The sequence below is a fragment of the Acartia tonsa genome, chromosome 14 (genome assembly GCF_053477335.1).
Source record: "Acartia tonsa isolate MP-2025a chromosome 14, ASM5347733v1, whole genome shotgun sequence".
Classification (NCBI taxonomy): Eukaryota; Metazoa; Arthropoda; class Copepoda; order Calanoida; family Acartiidae; genus Acartia; species Acartia tonsa.
In genome coordinates this window covers 21,128,036-21,134,699 of record NC_137273.1, presented here as the reverse complement: position 1 = coordinate 21,134,699, position 6,664 = coordinate 21,128,036, and the positions used below count along the sequence as shown (strand labels likewise).

Below are 6,664 nucleotides of genomic sequence, written 5' to 3'. Positions count from 1 at the left end.
GGATCACTTTTGTATCTGTATTCCTATTGGCGAGAATCTGACCAATAAGGTATCACTTTTTCAATTCTAGTTTGTATCAGTCTTTTCTATTGGTTGACAAATTTGCATTGGACCAATCACAATGAATTGGTCTTCTACTGGATAAGTTTACTATTGTTTAACAAGCTGAACTGTTACTAAAACTCTAGACTGTTCCACTAGTTTCAGTAAATAATTCCCTGCAAATTAAAAGCTAGTTTTAAATATGTTTAAAAATTAGACAAATTAGATAACGTTGTACAACTATAATTTACGGTCCAATGCCTCCTTCCTCCCTGATATTAAAAGTAGAGAATAGTTATTTCTTTCATAGACATAGTTTTTTCGTATGGATGAGAACCGGTTCGTATCCACCGGATTCGAATGAATACGAGAAAATATCTTAAGATTGTATTGGAGAGAGAGAGTACAATGGGCTGTTTGTTACACTAGTCCCTAAAGTTTTATGATAACGTTTTCTTATCCGTTAGTTTAACAACTTTTGATTTTTGATTGGTTGATTCATTAAATTGAGTGTTCAATCGTTTTAACCACTAATTTTATTCTACAGAAGGGGTAATTTCTTTATCATCATTGGGAATGTACATCAATTGATTATTCATTATCTTATCCCTGTAGATCCCTGGATTTATTATTTATTCCTTAAACCCTGCAAAATTTGCTTAGCTTGCGTAGGTGTGCTAAAATAACTGAACCTTCAAATTTTTTGCTAAATCTGCCAGCTCATTGAAAAAGAGTGCTCGTCAGGGAGACATTGGACTGTAAATTTAGTTGGTACCCAAAGTTTTATAACAATGTCATCTTATTTGTTGGCTCAAAAACGGGATACTTTAATTTAATCTTAATTGGTTGGTTTCAATGTAGTTTTAGTGTCAAATTTTGTCAACCATTATTTATATGTACAGAAGGAGTAATTTTGTTTATCATAAAAGGGAATTCATTTTTCTTTGTCTTATTCTTTAAGATTCGTGGCGTTGAGCAATTTTTTATTGCATAAATAATATGCATAAAACAATTTCAATGTACAAAAAAAATTTATACCCCAAAATTTACCATAATAAAACTGTATACTATAAAATGGGATATTATTTTTTTATCCCATTCCCTTATCCCTGCATCCCTGATAATTACATGTCAAGCCGACATTGAAACAAGGAATATTATTATATACACGCATAGCCTGTTCTATAACACTCACCCTGCTCATCCCAATTCTGTTTCAATAACTTTATAACACATTTTGATTTACAAAGTATGTAGATTAAATAAAGATGGAAAACATTCTGCAAAGTTCAGGAAAGCAGCCTAAAACCATCACAGGACCAGTTCCTTCCCTGATAGGCAGAGTCTAATCGGTTCAGCGGTTACCTTATGCTCAAGACAGAAAGACATCTCTATACTTTGTATTATAGATTGATTTTTAAATTTTATCTTTGCTTGCTATGACCGTACACGTCCTTGTTACTTTTGTGTAGGAGTGAGTTCTAAGAAAAAAATCCTCAAAAACACACTGTCCTTCAAATTATAAACCAAATAATGAAAAACAGTCTATTTTAAATTTATATGTACAGGTTGAAAAACAATTGGAATCATATGATATTAGAGTAAAACACTAAAGGGAGAAATGGTTAAATAACTGTATTTCTCTATCGCAATGACCTTGTGCCTACTCTCAATTGGGTCTTTGAAAATCAACCAATGGTAGCGGGATTATTAACCCAGCCAAGCAGCAGAAAACAATTTGCTAGTAGACGAAAAAGGTCATGGAAAAAGAGGGGGGAGTTAGTGTTCTGTATATACATCTTTACTATAGATCTGTTGATATAAATTTAGTTATTGGACAATGGACGATTAATTAGAATTGAAACTTTCTTTGAGAGAAGGGTTATTTGCCCCCGTTTTAGTTAAAAACCCTAATTTAAAATGAAGTAAATAAAATAGTTTTTAATTTATGTAACTTATATCATTAAACATTTTAAGTAGGATAAGCCTTACAATAAACTTAAGATAATTAAAGATTAACAAAAGATGACACCATCAATAAGAGATATAAGTTTTCCGGAATTGTAATGTAGGGAGTAGATTTGAAATCTGCATCAAATTTTAAGGATTTTTTATAAAATTCGTTTTTTGTATAATTCTTTATCTAAAAGCGGAAATACAAATTAAGTTAATTAATTTTGGCATCTGTAATTGGTGGATTTAAAAAATCTGCGCTCTGATTGGATGTCGTACATCATTCAACCAATTAGAGCGCAGGTAGTTTAAAATCCACCTATCCTATTGGTCAAAATTAATTACCTTAAAATGTATTTTCGCTTTTAGATAAAGAATTTTACAAAAAACGAATTTTATAAAAAATCCTTAAAATTTGATGCAGATTTCAAATCTACTCCCTACATTAAAATTCCGGAAAACTTATATCTCTTAACCATCAATAAGTAGCAAAGCAAAGTAAAAATAATTGATGGACAAACGAACAAGGTGAGTTATGTAGCTGATATTAGACAGGGAGTAAGAGAAGGGACAATGGATTGAATATTCAATTTTTAAGATTCTCAGACTTTGGGTACTGGCTTAAAGGGAATGTGCATGAATTCAGCAGGTTCTGACTGACTTTTGGTACTAGCGCATCAATGTCCCGCTAACTAGCTGAGTTAGTTTTGAATATAGCAGACAGAAAAATTTGTTATTGATGGATGGTTTTAACAAATATTTGTCCCCAAGAAAATGTCATTTCATGTATAGAAACTCTACTGTGATATTTATGTATTAAACAATCTAAGAAACTCTTGAATTTAGGTGGCAGTTTAAAATATATGAGAAGGGTTGACGAAGTTCTAAACAAAATTTTTCTAGTGATTAATTACAGAATGTTTACTACATTGTGATGTATTGGTAATTTAATTTTCAAGTAAATGATTTTTTTCTTAGAACTAATTTTGTTCTAAATTATATTACCATGATCCCTTTACAATTTTGGTCAAATTTTCTTGATTAATCTGGTTTTTATTGCTTTTCAGCGAAAACTCTTAAATTAAATTAATTGCCCATTGTCCCCTCCCTCACTCCCTGGATATTAGAATAAAATCACAAAACTTGCAGCTTGACCGACAAACTAACGACCCAAGTAAATTTTGTACTGGAAGATTCATCAGTATATGAAATCTTCATACAAAAAATCAGCCGTCTATCTTAAATAAAAGCCCTAAATTGTTAGAATCAAATCAAATCAAAATCAAATCAAAATATTTATTTCAGTCAACATATTAAAACACAATTATATGATACGAATATTTACATAGGTATATTGTTTATATAGTTTTATTTTATTTATTTTAATACACAAGAAATATCAAATATGTTGCCTAGTGGCAGGACCTAACGCAAAACACAATGTGTAAATTTTTTAGTATAAAGTGGATTATTAAACAATAACACTGTGATCATGCGGTAAAAAGAGATCAAGCCCTATTAAGAATATAATACAATAAAATAAAAATGAGATGAAAGTTAGATATCATAAGGAAAAAAAAATTTGTATTTCTTTTAAAAAAATAAAAAAGTAAATGGAGCATGTAGTTCAAAAAAAAGAAAGAAAGAAAGAAAAAGAAAGGAAATGTACGGCGTTGTAGTATGTTTAAAACCTGGCAATTTTTGCATTCTAATATTTTTTGATCACAGAATAATAAAATTATAGAATAATGGCAGCATTCCAACCAACAATAGTTTAAATTGCATTTAAATGGCAAATATGGCAAAGAAGTCTGTAGCAGTTTGTTTCAATATTTTCAACCATTGTTTTTTTCAAGTGTTGTTTAAATCAGGGATCGGAAGCCGCGCGTAAGCCGCGTGTAAGCCTCAGTGAATTCGTCATTTTATCACTATAAAATTTAGCTGGATGTATAAAACTGTCTCTTTAGTAGACAATCCTTCTTTCAAAAATTTCTTTTTCTGCTCACAAGCAGGTTTAAAACTGAGGCTTATGCGCGGCTGAGGCGCGGCTTCCGAACCCTGGTTTAAATAAATTAAAATTTGGCTTATTTTTTAGATCTTTCAAAATTTCAGCATAATTATTCCATGTTTTTGGTAGAGAAATAAAAGGCAATCTAGAAATTAGGGCAAGTCTGGAAAATGGTATAGCAAAGTCAGCTTGAGTTCTTAAAGCATAAGGAACATTTCTGTCTCGATTCAAAGTCCAATAATTATCTATCCTGAATGATTTAGGCTGCAAATCTTTTAAATAAAGATACATAAAGTTTAATTTAAAATAGTCTATTAGGGCAGGAAATGGCAAAATACCCCATCTTTTAAACAGCGATCCTGTATGTGAATTATATTTAGCATTAGAAATACATCGAATAGCTTTCTTCTGCTGTTTAAAGACATCATTAATAAGACTATCATATGTTGAAGAATATGCTATAATTCCATATATTAAATGACAATGAAAAGTTGAATAATATAAGGATCGCATTGCTTCAGGGTTTAATATTTTTTGACATCTTCGTAAAACAAAAAGTGATTTTGAAAGCTTAGCATTTAGTTGTTTAACATGGTACTTAAAAGTTAGGACTGGATCAAAGTAAACCCCAAGAAATTTTATAGCAGGTATATCTGATTCATGATTTACATATTCTAATTTTTTAATAAGTTGCTCATTGGGGGAAGGACAGTCAATATTATTTTCATTAATATAAATATTTATTTCATTCCATGGAATTAGATGAGGGGAGGGATGGAAAATAGTAAACTTTGTTTTTAAGGGATGAAGAGACATTTTGTTAGTGCGAAACCAAGTAGAGACTTTTTGCAGTTCTGAATTTACAAATGAAACTAAATCTGCTAGATTAGGCCCAGATGCAAGAAGTGTAGTGTCATCACAAAAAAGCAAAGTATATAATAGAGTAGATTTGGGTAAATCATTAATAAAAATAAGAAACATAATTGGGCCAAGTATTGATCCTTGTGGCAAGCCAAGTTTAATTTCGCGAAGAGTGGATTTGGTAGAATCAATACAAACAAATTGTTGCCTATCTGTTAAATAGTTTCTAAACCAATTAAGATTAGACCCCTGTATACCTATCTTTTCTAATTTTTTACACATAATGTCCACAGGAACCATATCAAAAGCTTTGGTTAAGTCACAGAAAATTCCAACTGTATATTCATTTTTATTCATTGCAGTTGAAATTTTGTTAAGCATATGAATCATAGGATGAATGGTAGAATTGCCTTCCTGAAAACCAAACTGATTAGGGTGAATAATGTTATGTTCGTTTAAATAATCTTTCAATTGAATTGAAACTAATTTTTCTAAGATTTTACTAAATACTAACAATAAGTTTATGGATCTGTAATCATTTAGGTTTTCAGGATTTCCACCTTTTTTAAAAACTGCTGACACTTTAGCTATCTTAAATTGAGAGGGGACTAAACCATGCCTTAAAGATAAATTAAAAATGTGTGCAAGTGGCCTAGAAATTATTGGCAGAATCTTTTTAACTAATTTAGTGGAGAGACCAGTAAAATCAGTGCTAGATTTGCTTTCAAGTTGGCTAAAAATTTGTATTATTTCTTCAGATGAAGTTAGATTGAAACTAAAATTTGCACCAGCTTCATCTAAATAACTATCGGGGGGACGATCCGTGGGGGGGATTGTCTGCTGGATGTTAGTAGTAACACTAGTAAAATGCCTATTAAAATGCTCAACTATCTCCTCTGTTTGACTAATAATATTGCCATTAATGTTCAAGGATTTAGGGGATGAATTGGCCCTCCCACTCTTATTACATGCCTCTTTGATAATGTCCCAAGTTTTTTTTAAATTACCTTGATGAGAAATAAGTTGCATACTATAATGTAGTTTCTTCATTGCCCTAATTAATTTATTATAAAGATTCTTATAATTATTAAAAATTTGTTTGCTTTCAGCTGAACGGTCTTTAGACCAAATTGAATAAAGCTCTATTTTTTTGCGTCTAGAAGTTAAAAGACCATTTGACATCCATGGTTCTATCTTATGTATATTGATGTTAAAACGAATAGTTTTTTCCTCAAAGTGTGCGTCATAAAGAGAGAAAAAAATGTCATGAAATTTGTCATAAGCTAATTGTGGGTTTTCTTGCTCATCGAATGTACCTTGAAAGTTAGCCTGTTCTAAAAGGGTCCTAAATGAATTAATGTTTTCAGCAGAAAAATTTCTAGTTTTTATAAATTTTGGTCTATTGGCTGGTTTATTACTATTTAAGAAGCAAAAGGGTGCATAATGATCTGAAATATGCGTAGTTATTATTCCAGAAGTATAAAAATCATTTATATTGTTTGTCCAAATATGGTCTATTAGTGTTGCACTATTATTGTTAGCATGGTCCGAAATTCTAGTAGGATGATTAATAATTTGTAAAAAGCCAGAAGCAAACATATTATCTATAAAATCCTGAGTTTTTCTGTGATTTTTATACTGTAGAATGTCAATATTAAGGTCGCCTAAAATATATACTTTGCTATTATAATCTGAGAGTTTAGATACAACATTCGACATAATATCAATAAAAGAATCAAGCTGCACACTTTGGGTCATATTTTGTATTGGGGAGGGAGACCTATAAACATTGCCGACAAT

The 6,664-nt window shown here is 30.6% G+C and overlaps 1 protein-coding gene across 4 annotated transcripts in view; it reads right to left on the bottom strand.

Annotated features, from left to right (window-relative positions):
• The window catches only part of LOC145306254 (calcium/calmodulin-dependent protein kinase kinase 1), a 93,244-nt gene extending 93,176 nt beyond the window's left edge, over positions 1-68 (bottom strand). For all 4 annotated transcript variants that reach the window (XM_080148320.1, XM_080148322.1, XM_080148324.1 and 1 more), the window contains exon 1: positions 1-68. This exon is cut by the window's left edge and continues 104 nt beyond it. The gene's annotated coding sequence lies outside the window, so the exon portion shown is untranslated.
• Positions 69-6,664: the final 6,596 nt, after the last annotated feature.